Consider the following 17,992-nt stretch of genomic DNA (forward strand, 5'->3'; position numbering starts at 1 on the left):
GGGCACCAGGTGGGGCCCCAATGCTCCTGAGAGCCTGGCAGCTGCTAGACAATCCCCCCCCCACCCCCCCTCCTGTAATGGCTGGAGGGAGCTCAACTGGTACCAGCCTTTTTGGGCAGAGCACGGATTTGACAGCTCCGCCGCGTGAGAATATGCGCTGACCCTGCAAGACAGAGGCGAACGCTTCCCTGTCCAGCAAAGGCAGCACTGCGAGGTTTCCACTTCCAGACTTAGGTTTTTGAGTCTGATCAGAAAAGACTGCTCCCCTTCGTGTAGCAGGAAAGGGTGAGCTCTGTCTTGCAGTTCGCTTGAAAGCCATGTATAGAAAAGACACTCTGGTTCCACATGTCACCGGGACGTATGCTTTCATGAAGATTCGATTTCTCTGACACTATTCTTACATTTCTCGTTTAAAAAATATAAAGTGCTTTTGGGAACATGCTGAGAAGTAACTGAAGACTGCAAAGAAAAATCTCCAATTGTGCCGAAACCGGTTTGGCTCAGTGGATAGAGTGTCGGCTTGAGGACTGAAGGGTACCGGGTTCGATTCCCGTCAAGGGCATGTACCTTGGTTGTGGGCACATCCCCAGTAGGGGGTGTGCAAGAGGCAGCTGACCAATGTTTCTAACTCTCTCTTCCTCTCTGTAAAAAAATCAATAATATATATATATATATTTAAAAATCTCCAATTGTCATGGCTGAAGGAGAGAATGAAGTGAGATAGGATGATGGGCTGTGCAGTAGAGATTCATTTACTAGAATGACAGCACTGGAAAACAGGCAAATCATTTTGAGAAAAACTTAGTATCTTCGTTTAGTGAAAGAGACACCTATGGTCCATCAGACAGGCTTTCAGAGGCTGGTTCTTTGGATGGGTTGAATAAGCTTCTTGCTCACCTGCTTATGCTTTCAAAGAGGTGTCCCTTTAAAGGTGTAAGAGAGAAAAGCGAGTTTATTTTGAAGAGCGTCCAGGAACTTGGAATTAGAATTCCTCGACCACTGGGACACACACCAAGCAGATTTAGCCCAGAAAAGGAGATTCTTCAGGTGGGGAGTGAAGACGCACAAATGCATGCTTTATTTGCAGACTCCTTTGCTGCTTTGGATAACATTAATGAGAGAGGGTTTTTCACCCACAGTATTTGGAAAGTTTCTTATAAACTCAACACTATCTCCTGCAAATGGATGGGCCATTACCCCTGCATTCCCAGCACTACATTGGAATAATGGCTGCAGCAAGATATCAGTGCTCCTACTTGGTGAACCTCCATGTAAATGATTTCCTTTATGTTGGTGGGGACTCCAAGTGGCTTAATGGCTTAGAGAATCCTCTTCAAAATTTAGGAGAACTTATCAAATTGTTAGCCCTTGGCTTATTACTAAAAGACACATTGAGCGACTTTTAAAAGCTGAAGAGCACAGCTGGTCCCTTGCAGAACTGGTGCATGCATTTGTTCAACTCACACACTATCATTCTCTTGCCTCGTTCACATTTGGCTGTGGAATCAATCAGTCCAGAAATTCATTGTGATGGTGGTCACACATTGAGACCTCCTTCTGTTAATAACTACTGCACCCATGACATTACAAATGGCAATCACGTTGTGGAGGAGAGTCAGGTCAACACAGAGGGAAATGTTCTGATAAGTGATTCCTTCTTTGAGGTCAAAGCCCTCATGGACAAGATGAGGGAATTAGAGGAATGTGGAATGTAGAGATGAAGAAGAAGGCACATCAGGAAGAGATAGCCTCGTGTTTTGAAATAGGAAAAAAGGAGAACATGTTTGTCTTCTCTTTAGATGATGATGAAGTTATGCCAGCAAGATATATAGCTCCTTACTTTGAGGATAATAGTTATAGCTATAAAGATTTCTCTAGATATGGGATGCACGTTCCAACATTTTGAGTTCAGGACTATTGGTAGGAAACCAGGCTTATTCTTTGGTAAATCACATTTATCCAGATGTGAAACAGTTGATTGATTAAAAAAAAAATTCACATTGCTTACAATCTTATTTATAATACAATAACAATGCACAAAGATGTTGATTCCTCAATATCAGATGGGCTATTTGGAACTATATTCACAGCATGTTTGGAATAAGATATGATGACTAGGACTGGTGAAATTAACCAGCTATTGGATTGTAGCTTTAGAGTTTATATCAAAACTATTGCTTGCACTCCTGAAAAGGTTACCAAAAAAAAAAAAAAAATGTATGATAGCTTCTGGAGGCAGTTCAAACACTCCGAGGAGGTTCATGTTAATCTGCTTCTTACAGAAGCTAGGATGCAAGCTGAACTCCTTTATGCTCTGAGAGCCGTCCATGATTTGCAATTGGTAAGAGTTCCTTCTATTGTACAGCAGCATTCTATTCCATTGTGTAGGTGTACCACAGATTTCTAATCCACTCATCTGCTGCTGGGCACTTAGGCTGTTTCCAAATCTTAGCTATGGTAAATTGTGCTGCTATGAACATAGTGGTGCATATGTTCTTTCTCATTGATGTTTCATGTTTCTTGGGCTATATTTCTATGAGTGGAGTTACTGGAGTTTCCACAGAAAAATTATAAATTGAACTCCCATTTGACCTAGTAAAACCTCTGAAATATTTTCCATTGAATCCCAAGTATGCTAGTGAGCAGAAAGTATTTGCATAACTGACCTTTTAGGAGATAATGCTAGAATTTACTGTGCTCTGAAGAGATATGAAATAGCATCTGAAGATGCCACAACATACTTTCCAATGTTTGCCTGAAACCCCAGTCCTGATAGAGCTTGAAGCTCCTGCCTTCAGGCTGTGCTACCAGCATATTGAGGACGCCAGGTTCATAACTGGCTTAGGGTCAGTTCTGGAATTTCCAGTCAACAGTGGCTCCTATCAGCTGAAAAGCAGATGACCAGGTGAACCTGATGGGGGCTGTTTTTCCTAAGTATCTGTTCACATCTTTCTCTAGATATCCAAAGAGTCCTGAAACCAATGTTGTAACTCGTTCACCTTCTGCTAGAAACACTCACCAACTTTTCCCTCTAATCATGTCAACTGGAATTCATCAGTGGTTGCTAGTAGCAAAGTCAGGCCACTCTCCTAAGGGTGTGAAGGTGCCAAACTATGAAAGGAGCTTTGCACTGATCTTGTTAAAATCCTTGTTTTAGTTCAAAGTGCTGCTTCCGCCTGGATTCTCACAGCATCCCCACCCTGTCTCTACCCTGTCCCCATCCTGCCATGTGAAGTCATTTGAAGATCCCTTTTTACTGACTTGGTACAAGGGAAACTCAAGGCATTACAGAGCATTAATGTTCTTTTGAAAATAACTTTTGGTCCCTCTGTTTTTTGTTTGTTTTTTTCCCCCCAAAGTGTCTGCTATTTAAAATACTAGTATCTTTTAAAAATATATTCTTATTGATTTTTTTTACAGAGAGGAAGGGAGAAGGATAGAGAGTTAGAAACATCGATGAGAGAGAAACATCAATCAGTTGCCCCCTGCACACCTCCCACTGGGGATGTGCCTGCAACCAAGGTACATGCCCTTGACCAGAATCAAACCTGGGACCCTTCAGTCAGCAGGCTGATGCACTAACCACTGAGCCAAACCAGTTTTGGCACTAATATATTTTTAAGCCTAACAAATAATGCCTTTTCTCAACATCCTATTAGATTTCACTTTTTATATTTTTATCTTTACACGTTGTTGTAGTTACTATGCTACCTAGCAAAACTTAGGATGGCTTAGCTTCTGTATTTATTATTTAAAGAAGGAATAAGATTGCAGGGTTCAAATGATAGAATTTTAAAATGCGATGTGACATAATCACAAATCCAGAAAAATAATATTGCAAAGGAAGGTTGGACAAGTCCCTGTAAGGGTCAGCACCATGGAACAGACTACCCACATAGTTGATATGGTCTAAAAAATTAGAACAGTAGACATTCTTTCTCTATATGTTATGTAAATGACTGGCAACATATTGAGTAATGCTTGAGGCATTTCTCAGAATTAACTTAGTAAACATTCTCCTTTACATATGTACATGTACCTTCATAGGATATGCATTATTCCTTTTCTATTCCTTGGTCTCCTCAGGAAACATTGTGTGAAGTGCCATTCCTGGTTAGTGAACCTTAGGTTAATTTACATTTCTATAAACCGATTAAGAGGGCAGCTACTTCAACTCTTTTTAGAATATGTGGGCTTTGATGGCTTTTAAAGTTTGTTTTTCAATAGTTTTTAAAAGGTGAGCTTCATTCATTCATTCATTCATTCATTCAAAAATATGAAATGTGTCCTAACTTGTTGGGCTCAGTGGATAAAGCGTCGGCCTGCAAACTAAAAGGTCCCAGGTTCATTCTGGTCAAGGTCATGTACCTTGGTTGCAGGCAAGCATATCACAAGTAGGAGGGGTGCAGGAAGCAGCTGAAGTTTCTCTCATCAATATTTCTAACTCTCGTAGGAAGAAAGAACTGGAGGATCCAAGATGGCTGCTCAGGTATACACCTAACCGCAGCAGCACACAACAATTTCAACGGAATACAACTAAAATGTAGAGTGGACATTGCTCAGAGCTACAGGTAGTCGACTGACTGAAAATTCTACAACAAGAAGGAAAGAGAAAACCAGAAGGAAAATCAGAGGAGCTGAAAAAGCCTAAGGTACGGAGACATGTTGTGCGCGCGCACGTGCGTGCAGAGAGGACGGAGCCGGAGAGGAGGAGAAGGCTGGGGGCCCGCCAGGCATTCCCTAGCAGGAAGGAAATAAAACCCCCGGCCTGGGCTGAACCCCAGAACTGGCAGCGCTGAGCCCCAGTTATGGGCCAGACCCTGAAGACCCAGGCTCGGGCAGGGGGAGACAGGGCTGTGAGGCGGAACCCCAGGGGAGCGGCAAAAAGCAGAGCCCCCGAAGTCGCGCTGAGCATGGGCCATGGAGCCGAGGCCCGGGGCCGCTTCCTGGGTGGCGCCAACCCTGGCAACAGGCTGAAGCAGTGCAGGAGCTGGCAGAGAACAAAGGGGTGCCACAGGACAACCTGCTGAGCTTCCAGGACAAGGAGGAAGAAACCGAAGAAGTTTTCAATGTGAAGAAATCAAGTGAGAGCAAAAGATAGTAAAATTACTTAAGAAAGAATACAAAGAAGATCTTGAAAAATTGAAGACTAAGTCAGAACTCAACTCAGCAGCCAACACTGCAACATAAATGCTTTTTTTTTTTTTTTTTTTTTTTTTTTTTAAAAAAAAGGACAGAATGTTGGAACAGTGGTGGCCAGGCCTAGAGTGGCCAGGCACAAGGCAGTGGCAGCCTGGCCCTGAGCAGCAACAACCAGGCCCCAGAGCAGCAGCAGCCAGAACCAGAGCAGCAACAGCCAGGCCTGGAGCAGCCAGACCTGGGGCAGTGGCAGCCAGGCCTGAGGCAGAGGCGGCCAAGCCCAGGGTGGCCAGTCCAGGATCACCCAAGCTCGGAGTGGCCGGGCCTGGAGAAGCCGGGCCCAGAGAAGCCAAGTCGAGAGCAGCCAGGCCCAGAGCAGCCAGGTTGGGAGTGGCCAGGCCCGGAGCGGCCGGGCCCGGAGCAGCTGGGCCCAGAGCAGCCGGGCCTAGAGCAGCCGGGTTGGGAGCAGCCAGGCCCAAAGCAGCAGCTGCCAGGCTGGGAGCGGCCAGGCCTGGAGCGGCCAGGCCCAGAGCAGCCGGGTCCAGAGCAGCCGGGTCGGGAGCAGCCAGGCCCAGAGCAGTACCAACCAAGCCCAGAGCAGCCAGATAGGGAGCTGCCGGGCCCGGAGCAGCAGCAGCCAAGCCCGGAGCAGCCAGGCCCGGAGCAGCAGCTGCCAGGCTGGGAGCGGCCAGGCCCGGTGTGGCCAGGCCCGGAGCAGCAGCTGCCAGGCTGGGAGCAGCCAGGCCCGGAGTGGCCGGGCCCGGAGCAACCGGGCCCAGCGCAGCTGAGTTGGGTGCAGCCAGGCCCAGAGCAACAGCAGCCAAGCCCGGAGCAGCCAGGTCAGGAGCGGCAGTGGCCAGACCCGGAGCAGCTGGTTGTGGAACGGACCAGAGCAACAGAGGCCAGGCCCGAAGCAGCCAGGCCAGGAACAGCTCGCTCCTCTCCTGCCCCCACCCCAAGGCTGCCTCTCAGACATGGCTGGAAACTTTTGGGGAAACTTGAGGGTCTGCTGAATTAAGTGATGAAGGCTTAGATCTGGATGTGTTGAGTTAGTATAGTGCTGGGGTGTTGATCTGTGAGTGCCTTGTATGAGGCCTGGATGAGGTTGGTTGATCTATTTGGAAATGTCTTTTGTGTGGGGTGTATCCTTGGGCATGTGGAGGTGTTATTGATTTGAGAAAATGCTAAGTAACTTATTTGCTATCTGAATGGTTTAAAGTTCTGAAAGTTTAAGGTCTCTTGCCCAAAGAGGTTTTAAAGCTAACACCTTAATTTTAATGGAGAAAGGGAATGACAAGCCCTTCCCACCCAGAACAGGTAATCCAATTCCAATCAGCAGCTATGTTTAAACAATGTGTCCATTTACACTTGAATGGCTACACCTTTTGATAACCTAAGGGCAATCTTACATGTAAACAAGTTTGCTCTCAACTCCCAGGGCAGAAAAAAAAAAAACAAGGTTTAAAATTATTAGATTTTAAAATTTATTCTTAGAAGTGTAAAAGTTTATTAATTAAAAAAAAAGGAGATTGAAAAACCTGATGAACAATAATAGCTGTTCATTGTAGTAGAGTTGGCCATATGGGAGGGGAGTGGACTGACTGTTCTCGGGGAAAGGGAGGGAGGAAGAGACTGAACATAAACTGTGCACCTATGGATGAGGACAATGGGGGGTGGAGAGGGGGTGGAGAGTGGGGTGGGAATTTGGTGGAGGGGGGAAGAAATGAGGAACCTTTGTAATAATATGAACAATAAAGATTGATTTAAAAAAATATTTCTAACTATCCTTCTCTCTTCCTCTCTGTAAAAAAAAAAAAAAATCAATAAAATATGTTTAAAAAATATGGAATGCTTCATGAATTTGCATGTCATCTTTGCCCACGGGCCATGCTAATCTTTTATGTATCATTCCAATATTAGCATATATGTTCCAAAGCCAGGAACAAGGTAAATTTTATTTAGATATTTACAAAAAGTCAGATTACTTTCATAAAATCAGAGCTAAATTCCCAAAGATTTGATCATTTAGGAAAATAAATTACATGGCCAGGGCATCACTGATTTGCTAACTTGTGATAGGTGTCAACAAAATACAAATAACATGGCACCTCTGTTAAAAATGATTTTCTAGCCCTAAGGATTTGGTGCAGTGGATAGAGCGACTGGCTGCGTACACAAGCGTCCTAGGTTTGATTCTGGTCAAGGTCATGTACCTTGGTTGGGGGCACATCCCCAGTGGGGAGTGTGCAGGAGGCAGCTGATCGATGTTTCTCTCTCATCAACGTTTCTAACTCTCTATCCCTCTCCCTTCCTTTCTGTAAAAAATCAATAAAATATATTTTTTAAAAATGATTTTCTACAGCATCTATAAGATGATGATAGTTAATAATACTTTATTGCATATTTGAAAGTTTCATGAATCTTATCACAAAACACATTTACATTCTTTTAGGGTGTTAACCCCCAGGTTAGTTTTCTATAAATTCTAAATTTAATGAGCCAATCTACTATTGGTATAATCCATTCAATTGATTAATTCCTTTTAAGCCATAATCGGATATCAGCAAGTGGGTGTGGCCTTAGGTGAGTATAAAAGGCCCATATTTCCAGAGCCACTTCACTTCTCCAGGGTAGACTGACTGAGGTTGGAGCCTTGAATTGAGCGCAGAGAGTTTCTACTAATCCTGACATCCACAGAACTTTCAGAGGTAAGACCGCTTATAAACTCAGATGAGGATAGAATTTAAAGTAAATGTCTTCATGCCGAGGTTCTCCTATACAAATACTTTTAATTTACCTGTTGGCATGCTTGAAAGTACTTCAAGCAAACAAGTAGATTTCTTAGTTAATAGAAATGATATCAATATTTAAAGTACCTCAGATTAGAGCACTTGTAATATATTGATATTTGCTATAAAAGATTACTTGTTTATTTTTATTTTATTACCATTTGCTACTGGAATTTTATTTTCGTCTTAAAAGAGATTTCTCTTTTTTTTGTGTGTGTGTGTGTGCAATTGTGGAAATCTAAAACTACCAATAATATTCAACACAATGCATACATATAAGTCTTCATATATATTAACCTATAAGTACATGTGCAATTAATTAGAAAAACCTTGTTAAGGTCTTTTTTGTTTTTTCCTTAAAACCTAAACTTTCCAGCCTTCATTTGGAAACTTTGAAATAGATCTGAACAACTCTAGGGCTTCCCAGGGAGTGGAGATGGATATAATGGGAGACATCAGAAATAAAAATGAGCCAGTCATGCTTCCATTGACTGCATCTCTGGATTTTCTAGTATAGAGACAATATCTCATGTTGTTTATTTTCTCATTTTTTTAAATTGATTGCAGAGAGATTTAAGAGGAGAGTGAGAGATGGAGAGAGAGAGAGAGAAACACAGATGTGAGATAAACATGGATCAGCTGCTTCTAGAATGCACCCTAACTGGGTATAGAACCCACCACTTGGGCATCCACTGGGACTGGGAATCAAACCCACTACCCTCTTGTATATGAAACAACACTCCAACCAATTGCACCTCACCCGTTAAGGCATTATTTAAAAACAGAAAAAAAACAAAAAACAAGTGGTTACTTTTTGCGGATTATTACTGTAGCTTGCACATTGACCAATTCAAAATGTGAAGGTGCTATGATGGACTAAATCAACTGACTTGGAAAATTTCATTTTCTTGAACAAGATATAACAGAAAGTTTTATGTTTTCTTGTTTAAAAGGAAGAGTTTTATTATCCAACTGTTTAAGTTCAAAGTTACCGTCAACACTTTGACTAAACTAGTCTGTTTGACTAGGGCACAATAGAGACTATTAGCATAGATATTAAGGGAGTGCTTATTTAAAGTCATGGAATCAGAGACAAAAAGAGAAAATGGTTCATTAATTTTATAGTCTGTATATGCTCTAGTGAACCAAACACTAAGTGAGGTAATATTGAGATCATGGTTTATCTTAGTTTATTTTTAAAAATTCATCGATTTTATAGAAAGAGAGAAACAGGGATAGAGAAAGTGAAACATCGATTTGTTGTTCTACTTATTTGTTCATCCCTTGGTTGATTCTTGTATATACCCTGACCAGGGATCAAACCCCAGACCTTGGTGTGTCGGTATGGCGCTCTAATTGAGCCTACCAGACAGGGCCCAGATAGTTGTTTATTTTAAACAAAAAGCATGCTGAGGACTCTCTTGTGTCATTTTCTCATTTATATCTTAGCACAAACCCAACGTGTCTAGATTTGTTACGTTTAGGTTTCTAGTGGAGTTAAATTAAAGGGTAGAATAGATACCAAGCTAATAGGTAGAGAGCTCAAGCAGACATACCTTTATCCAAATGTATTTTTTTTTTTAATTTTTCTTCATTTGGGAGGAAGAATAACTTTATGTATCTCCCTTTCTCAATCTGTCTGTCTTTATTTCAGTTTCAGAGACATGGAGTCACACACCTTGTCAGGCTTGCTGGCGGAACTCACTTGCCCCATCTGTATGAACTACTTTCTAGACCCGGTCACCTTAGACTGCGGGCACAGCTTTTGCCGCCCCTGCCTGTACCTCAGCTGGGATTCGGCCCAGATTCCCAAGCACTGCCCGCACTGCAGACAAGTGTCAGAGAAGCCCGATTTCAAAACCAGCATCCCACTCAGCAGACTGGCTTCCCTAGCGAGATGGGCCAGAGCTGGCTCTGTCGACAGCTCCGAGGAGCAGTTTTGTGTGCCACACAAAGCAGCAAAGAGGCTCTTCTGTGACGTTGAAAAGAAACTATTCTGTAGGCACTGCTCTGATTCCCCAAACCATGTGGCTCACAGCCACAGCTTAACACAACAGGCTGCTGAGGAATACAGGGTAAGTGGTGCCTCTCATGCAATTTGGTAGATGTAGGCTCCTAAGGGAGAGAAAGAAGATAATAATGAAAAGGAAGTTGATTGATGATAATGGAACTGGTGGAGCTGGTAAGGTTTCAATGCAAAATTCAACATTATAAGTGTATCCTGGCAATGCTGTGGGTCAACTTGGATGCTATAATCAGAGCTGTGCTGAGCTTTTACTAAGGTAGATTTATTTGGATATTTTGTCCAAATATATTGGTGCTATTGTGGAGGAAGGTGGCTAGTACCAGGAACACTGGCTTCTGATGCAAGTCTAACTTCTTCATAGTCAGTATCCATGAAAATCTGGGTGCCAATTTCTCAAGAAATGGTCTGTAAGGTCTCCCCAAACTTCTGATTATATGTCTCTGTCACCTCTGATCATCCAAATAGGGGAATCAAATCAGATTAATGGGAAGAGATCAGACCTCTTCATTCTAACTCAAGGTGACAGTGCTTTCAACATCTGCCTTTAACCATAAAAAAAGAGGATAAAATTTACAATAACCATTTTATATGTCACTAAAGCTCATGGTTATTTTGCAGGAGGAACTTCTCAAGAGAATGGACTCCTTGTGGAATATGTCTCAAGAAATGCAAAACAAAGTGAAGCTAGAAGCTGGGAAAGTCAAATCATTGGAGGTAAGAATGAACAAGTTCTGCTTAATTTTACTTCTACATATTTATGCAGATTGAGAAATGCTGCCTTATAGTTTTAGGTACATTGGAGGTAAAGAATAATGGTTAAAGAATAATAGCTTCTCCCCAGGAAAAAGGAGTTGTTTAAAAATATATATCAGCAATTATAAATATAGTGGCCAAATCTACAGTATATATGGTTTAAAACAATGCATGCAGTGTGATTTCATGCATGAGGATGATTTCAGAGAGGAAGGGAGAAAGAGATAAAAATATCAATGATGAGAGGGAATCATCTCTGCCTTCCTTATATCCCCTGCAGGGGATTCAGCCCTAAAGCCCAGTATGTGTCCTGACCTAAATTGAACCTGATCTCCTGGTTCATAGGTGGACACCCAACCACTAAGTAACATCAGGTGGGCTAGTCTGGGACCCTGTAGAGGGCTTGATTTAACAGGAAAGGGACCAGGAACATAGGGTCAGGGTGTACAAAAGGCTTTGCAAATATTCAAGACACTTTGAGGTATGAGGCAAAAAGCTTCTCAAATATTTTCTTGATGAAATTAAGAAAAAAGTGGAAGTTTGACAATCTCTTTAGAGTGAGAATGTTTAATCTCTTTATCCCTTTATCTGTGCAGGTGTACGTGGCCCTTAGGAAGGTGATGATCAAAGCAGAATATCAGAAAATTCATCAATTTCTCTATGAGGAGGAGCAACTCTATGTGAACGCAATGGAGAGAGAAGCAAATGAGATCATCCAGAAACTGCAAGAAAGCCAAGTCAGAATGACCCAACACACAGAGAGCCTGAAAGAAATGTTTAGAGAGCAGATGAGCATGTGCCACAAGCCAGATGTGGAGATGCTCCAGGTGAGAGGGGAGGATCCATCCTCAGAGAGGGGAATCATATTATGGACAATGTGGCTATGATGCCTGCATTTACCATTACCTTCAACTAAGTGATTATGCTCCTGGACTCTCATCATCGTGTTTATCCAGTCAGTCGCTTATTTTCTTTGGGAGGTCTTTGCCTATGTAGCTGACATAGGATAAAGTGATGTCAGTGTCATCTGAATCACCTTCTCCATAGACGGATTATCCAAATTCAGTCAATTTCAGAGAAGGGCAACATTAACTTTGCTGTGGTCATTCATTATTTGCATTCCATTAATCCACTGTCACTCTCTGCTATTGAAGTAAAAGCAACTTTGAGGTTTTGACCCTTGCCTAGACAAGATTTCTAGAATTTGGCAATCAGTTTTACAGATCTCTCTATTTCTCATTGGATGCCCTGTTTTGCTTTCATCGTTATAAATTGTCAGATCTCTCCTGGGGAATAACAGGACAAATGAGTGATATTGGAAACCTAGACCTGGTTGCATCACTTCACTTCTCTGCCTGACCTCCTCCCATCCTCAGAACACCTTGGGGAAGCTCTGTGTGTTTTAGTTTAAGTGCCATTATTAAAATGGCCTCCGATTGTTCCTTAAAGGGGAATAGGAAAAAGTACATGATGAAAACAAACTCTAGAAAATATGTAAAAGGACATAATTTGCATGTTTACCTTTTTTTTCTGTTTGTTTTGCAGGAGTTGGGAACTGTGTTAGAAAAGTGAGTTTACACTAATATTTATTTTATTTTATTTTTATTTTTATTTTTTTATATATTTTATTGATTTTTTTTGCCCCCCTCCCTTCTTCCCTCCCACACATCCCCTCCCTCCCCAGAGTTTTGTGTCCATTGGTTGTACTTATATGCATGTATAATAGTCCTTCGGTTGATCTGTTATCTCCCCCAGGTCTTCCTCCCCTCCCCACTGTAATTTGACAGTCTACTTGTTGATATACTGTCTCTATATCTATCTTTTGGTTCATCAGTTTATAATGCTCTTTGTTATCCACAAATGAGTGAGGACATGTGGTGTTTCTCTTTCATTGATTGGCTTATTTCACTCAGCATGATGTTCTCCAATTCCATCCAGGTTGCTGCAAATGATGAGAATTCCTTTTTTATGGCAGCATAGTATTCCATTGTGTAAATGTACCATAGTTTTTGGATCCAATCATCTGCTATGAACATAGGGGTGCATATATCCTTTCTGATTGGTGTTTCTAGTTTCTTGGAATATATTCCTAGAAGTGGGATTACTGGGTCAAATGGGAGTTCCATTTTCAGTTTTTTGAGGAAACTCCACACTGTTCTCCACAGTGGTTGCACCAGTCTGCATTCCCACCAGCAGTGCACGAGGGTTCCTTTTTCTCCGCAACCTCGCCAACACTTGTCGTTTGTTGATTTGTTGATGTTGGCCATTCTGACAGTACACTAATATTTTATGAGAAAGTCATTCTCTTCTTGATGAGGGTGCTGTACATATTTTAAGCTAGAAGTATTTTCCTCTGCAGCTATTTTCTGGTTTCTTTCAAAAGTGGTCCTGCGGCCTTCTGGTCTCAGAAGTTTCCTTTTCATGTGGCTGAATTCATATGTACTGAAAACATCTGAGTGTCTGAGTTTTCTTCCAGCCCCTCTCCCCTATCTTCTCCCTATTTAGCATAATAAACAGTACTGGAGTGTTTTTTTGAAGGTATCACAGAAAAAGGTACCTTACACTGCACAGTAGGAAGATGAAAAGGACAGGAAATCGGGAACTTTGCTATAAATATGTGGATTGATTTTGTTCCCAGGACTAGCAATGACTCAGCCTGTTCCATCATTGCAGGTCAAACCTCAGGGGGAATGACCTCCTGGTGGCTCCTAAGAAGTTAGACCTTCAGGAACCGAGCTGCCAGGTGGGAGTTAGGTGTTCTTGCTTAAGAAAAGAGAGAGAGACAGAGAGAGAGAGAGAGAGACAGAGAGAGAGAGAGAGAGAGAGCTGTCTGGCTCTGTGGACTCTCCCCTTTCAGACTCTAAATATTTCATTGGTGAGGACTTGAAACTCAAGTCCCAAAGTCTCTGCCTGGATGTTCTACTCCCTGTCAGATACCCAGGGGTTTGCATTCCCTGAGGTGGAGTAGATGGAGGAAATGATTCTCAGTCATTTTAGAAATGCAATAATATCTCAGAAGATGGGGAAGTTGGCACTGGAAATAATTTATAAATTTAGAAAAGAAGGTAACATTTCTTATATCTCCACAAGGATAGACTCTAATGTATATACTTCATTAACTCAGAATGAGAGGATCCTGATGAAATATATTGGATTAAAAGCTATGATATTTAGACTGGTTTTGTGACTAACATTTTCCTCCAAATGCTACTGACGTCATTTTTCACAGGACCGAATTGGTCAGGAATCAAGTGCCTCAACCGGTGAATCTGGTCCTCGCTTCCAGGTGCTGCACTGGACTCCTGGACTTGCTGAACAGGTTCAGAGGTAAGAGCTTGCCTGTGGCATTAGGCCTCAGTTTCTTTGTGGTTTTTAGTTTTATAGGTTCTTTTTCTTTTATAACTTTATCTTTTCTGACATGAAGGCAGTCCATCAGTTTCTAAAATTACATCTTCTTCCCTTGTGTAGTCATATCACAATGAACTTTGCAACTTATATTGAAAATGAAAGCAAGATTCCCATTTTTATTGACATTTGGTATACACAGAGGAAAAGAAGAACAATGAGGTTGACCATGTGGTCACGAGGAGAAAGAATATTTAGTTCTCAAAGTAGCCATCAATATTGTATGTTTACTCAGTTATCCCACTTTTGAATGTTTAAATATGACACTGATGGATTTAAATCTGTTATACATTGTAAGTGCATTCATCATGCATTGCACTAAGAAAATTTATTATTTATAAAATCAGAAAGTCCAAAAAAGGACTGAAACTGCCATAAGCAGAATAATTTTAGTGCTGTTAGAACAATCTCAAAACCACTGGCAGAGAAAAATCTGTGACCACATTCCAATCACATTAGGCTCATAGTAGAGAGCAGGTCTAAACCCCAGAACTGAAATTGAGATTAAACTTAATGCAGGGTCTGAACAGATAATGAAAACCCAAAGCACTCTCTTCAGAAATTACTAATTTATCTATAATATGTAATTCAATCAAATATTTATATTCTTGAAAAAGTAACAGGTGCCACTTATACTCCAATAACAACCCACATAATAGCAAAGTGCTGTCTATTTATTAATAGGACAATCAACACAAGATGATATTTCTAAAGGAAAGAAAGGTTTTATGTGTGACCTGAAACAAACTACCCAGAGGTTGACATTAAATCTTTGCTTCACCCTGTCACAGTCTTCATGACATGCACGGATGTTTTGTTTTCTTCTTCTGTGTACTGTGAAGGACTTCTGGGTAAACGTAGTGATAATCATTGTTCTTTGTAGATGAACCAGTCTCCACTCTCTTTGCTGTCATTATTTTGTACTAGAGACCTAGTGCACAAAATTCATGCATGGGGGGCATGTGTCCCTCTGTCCAGCCTGCACCCTCTCCAGACACCTTGCGGGATGTCTGACTGCCTAAATGGGCAATTGGACATCCCTTTCACAATCCAGGACTGCTGGCTCCCAATTGTTTGCCTGCTTGCCTTCCTGATTGCTCCTAACTGCTTCTACCTGCCAGCCTGATTACCTCTAACTGCCCTCTTATGCAGGCCTGGTCACCCCTAACTGCCCTCTTATGCAGGCCTGGTCATCCCCAACTGCTCTCCTTTGAAGGCCTGAGGCCTCCCCAACTGTCCTTCCCTGCAGGCCCAGTCACCCACAACTTCCCTCCTCTGCCAGCCTGGTCATCCCTAACTGCCCTCCCCTGCAGGCTTCATTGCCCCCAACTGCCCTCCCTTACAGGCCTGGTCCCTCCCAACTGCCTTCCTCTGCTGGCCATCTTGTTGAAGACATGTTGTGTCCACATGGAGGCAGCTATCTTTGACCACATGGGGGAAGCCATCCTGTGTGTTTGAGTGATTGTCAGTTTGCATATTACACTTTTATTTGATAAGATTTCATTGGAGGAGGGGCAAATGAAGAGACTCTGCCACCTTGGCCATGGAAATTCCATTTATTGACATGTTTTTTGCCTCTCTCTACAGTGGATAATGTCCTGAGTGATGGAACCATCAGTTTCTCCATGTGCATTTATGAGGATGTGAAGAGTCTGATGTTCCCAGCTGTCCATTACAACATGTCCAGGGAACCCCAGCGACTGCGAAGTTTTTTGACTTGGGGAACACATACCTTCACCTCTGGTAGACATTACTGGGAGGTGGGTGTGCCACACACCTCGTGTTGGATTCTGGGAGTCTGTAAAGATACTCTCATAATGAATAACCGTTTCTTTTTTGATTGGAGAGAAGCATCTGTTCTATTTTCCTTGAAGACGAATGGTCAATATTATCTCTACACTAACCACCCACTTATAGTTCATCATGTGAAAATGCCTGTGGGTAAGATTGGAGTGTTTCTGGATTATGACAGAGGAATTGTGAGCTTCCATAATGCTGGCAATGGTTCCCTCATATGTAGTTTAGCTTATTCCTCCTTCTCTTCCCCTCTGAAGCCTTTCCTTTGCTTGGAAGCTTCATGAGAAGTTAAGTTTTGGCCATTTACTTGATGATTTTTCTAACTGTGTACACTAATTTCAGGAAATGTCCTATGAGGTATCAAGGTGATACCTAGCACATTGTAATTTAAGGGTACACAATTGCATGTTAATAAAATGGCATAACCACAGTAAATTTATAAATATAAGTTGTCTTTCATTTTATATATATTATTGTTGATAGTATTATAGATGTCTCTTATTTCCCCCTTTACATACTGCATCTCAGCCCTACCCACTCCCCATCCCTCAGGTCTTCACCATCATATTCTACCTCTGCGTGGGCTATGCATATACGTTCTTTTGTTTTCTCTTCTCATTCCCCAATCTCATCAATGAATGTCAGCCTGTTCTGTTCTTTCATGCTTCTGACGTTATTTTTTTATATTTTATTGATATTTTTCAGAGACGAAGGGAGAGAGATAGAGAGCGAGAAACGTCAATGAGAGAGAAACATCGACCAGCTGCCTCTTGCTCATCCCCTACCGGGGATGTGCCCGCAACCAGCGTACATGCCCCTGACCGAATCGAACCTGGGACCTTTCAGTCTGCAGACCGACGCTCTACCACTGAGCCAAACCGGTTTCGGCTCTGACGTTATTTTATTGGTGAATTCATTTTGATTCCACACAAAAAGTGAGATCAGCCAAAACCGGTTTGGCTCAGTGGATAAAGCGTCTGCCTGCTGACTGAAGGGTCCCAGGTTCGATTCCGGTCAAGGGCATGTACCTTGGTTGCAGGCACATCCCCGGGGGGAGAGGGGGTGTAAGAGGCAGCTGATGGATGTTTCTCTCTCATCAATGTTTCTGGCTCTCTATCCCTCTCTCTTCCTCTCTATAAAAAAAAAAAATCAATAAAATATATATATATTTTTTAAAAAGTGAGATCATGTGGTACTTGTCTTTCTCAGATTTGCTTATTTTACATAGCATAATACTCTCCAGGTCCATCCATGCTATCCCAAAAGGTAAGATATTCCTGGTTTTCACAGCTGCATAGTATTCCATTGTATAAACACCCCATAGCTTTTGTAGCCATACATCTACTGATGGGCACTTGGGCTGTTGCCAAAGCTTAGCTATTGGGCAAAGGAAACTTGGGCGAAAATACACAAATGAGACTACATCAAAATAAAAAGATTTTGCACAGCAGAAACCACCATCAAAATGAAAAAGGAACCTACTGTTTGGGAGAACTTATTTGCCAATGATACATCTGATATGGGGTTAATAACCAAAATATATAAAATATTTATACAACTCAACAAAGGACATCCTCCCTGACTCCACAGACCTGTGTAGTTCCTCTTAGCACAAACTTTCTGAGCGCGTTATACCTATCATAATAGTCAACAAACTTTCATCAAATTGATAATTATTTATTGCTACTAGACTGAAATTCCTAATAGTAAATAAAGACAGTATTTGTGTCTTTTCCCACTATTCAATGCAACATTTAAAAAATAAATCACAATAAATATAAGGTGGAAAATGAATAAATAAATCTGTAGTATGCTTATGCCCATGTAACTGTGAATATTTTCCTAAATGGGGAACATAATTTACTAATCATAAACTGAAATGTATTCAATTTTTAGTAGCTTGTATGCATTGAGACACCATTGAAAATGCACGGCAATAATGGGAGAAGGTATTTGACATATCTGTATTCAACAAAGGAATCAACAGAAGGAACGGAAAGAATTCTAAAAGTTAATAAGAAAAGGACAAGTCAACTAGACCTAAAAATATTGGAAGGGGTAATTTGAACAGGCATTTCACTAA

General features: G+C 41.7%; 1 non-coding gene and 1 pseudogene across 1 annotated transcript; one reads left to right on the forward strand and one right to left on the reverse strand.

The window, feature by feature from the left end:
• The first annotated feature begins 736 nt into the window (after window positions 1–736).
• On the forward strand, window positions 737–14,038 carry LOC118713744 (annotated as a pseudogene).
• LOC118713893 lies at window positions 6,977–7,085 on the reverse strand. The gene has a single exon (XR_004986438.1). It is a non-coding gene; the product is annotated as a U6 spliceosomal RNA (small nuclear RNA).
• Window positions 14,039–17,992: the final 3,954 nt, after the last annotated feature.

This window comes from Pipistrellus kuhlii, unplaced genomic scaffold (assembly GCF_014108245.1).
Source record: "Pipistrellus kuhlii isolate mPipKuh1 unplaced genomic scaffold, mPipKuh1.p scaffold_m20_p_9, whole genome shotgun sequence".
NCBI classification, from domain to species: domain Eukaryota; kingdom Metazoa; phylum Chordata; class Mammalia; order Chiroptera; family Vespertilionidae; genus Pipistrellus; species Pipistrellus kuhlii.